This window comes from Limulus polyphemus, unplaced genomic scaffold (assembly GCF_000517525.1).
Source record: "Limulus polyphemus unplaced genomic scaffold, Limulus_polyphemus-2.1.2 Scaffold440, whole genome shotgun sequence".
Lineage (NCBI taxonomy): Eukaryota > Metazoa > Arthropoda > Merostomata > Xiphosura > Limulidae > Limulus > Limulus polyphemus.
This window is the reverse complement of record NW_013666050.1, coordinates 317,056-317,728: the sequence shown is the minus strand read 5'-3', so window position 1 is coordinate 317,728 and position 673 is coordinate 317,056.

The following is a 673-nucleotide window of genomic DNA, read 5'->3' as shown; positions in this document are numbered from 1 at the left end:
ATAACAGCCCTTTAAGAATGTTGAACTGTAGACATAACAGCTCTTTAAGAATGTTGAACTGTAGACATAACAGCCCTTTAAGAATGTTGAACTGTAGACATAACAGCTCTTTAAGAATGTTGAACAGTAGACATAACAGCTCTTTGAGATTGTCTTCCTCCTACTTTTAAGCGCCGCGGGTCGTCTTTCGACCAAAGGATACTACCAGTCAGAGTGGATAATGTGGTAACAATGAAATAAATGAACGAGGTGCACTAATTGGAGATTTCACAGATGTTTCTTACAAACTAAGTTTATTTTTCTATAAACCCAGGAGCTAATTGTATGTAACGCTTAAAATAATATGGAAGTATCAAAAACAAAGTGTAACTATACTTAAAACCAAGTGGAAGTATAAAGACAAGGTGTAAATATACTTAGAACCATGTGGAAGTATAAAGACGGGGTTTAAATATACTTAAAACCATGTGGTAGTATAAAGAAGAGGCATACATATACTTAAAACCAATGGTAAGTATAAAGAAGGAGTGTAAATATACTTAAAACCAAGTGGAAGTATAAAGAAGGGGTGTAAATGTAATTAAAACTAAGCGGAAGTATAAAGAAGGGGTGTAAATATACTTAAAAACAAGTGGAAGTATAAAGAAGGGGTGTAAATATACTTAAAAACAAG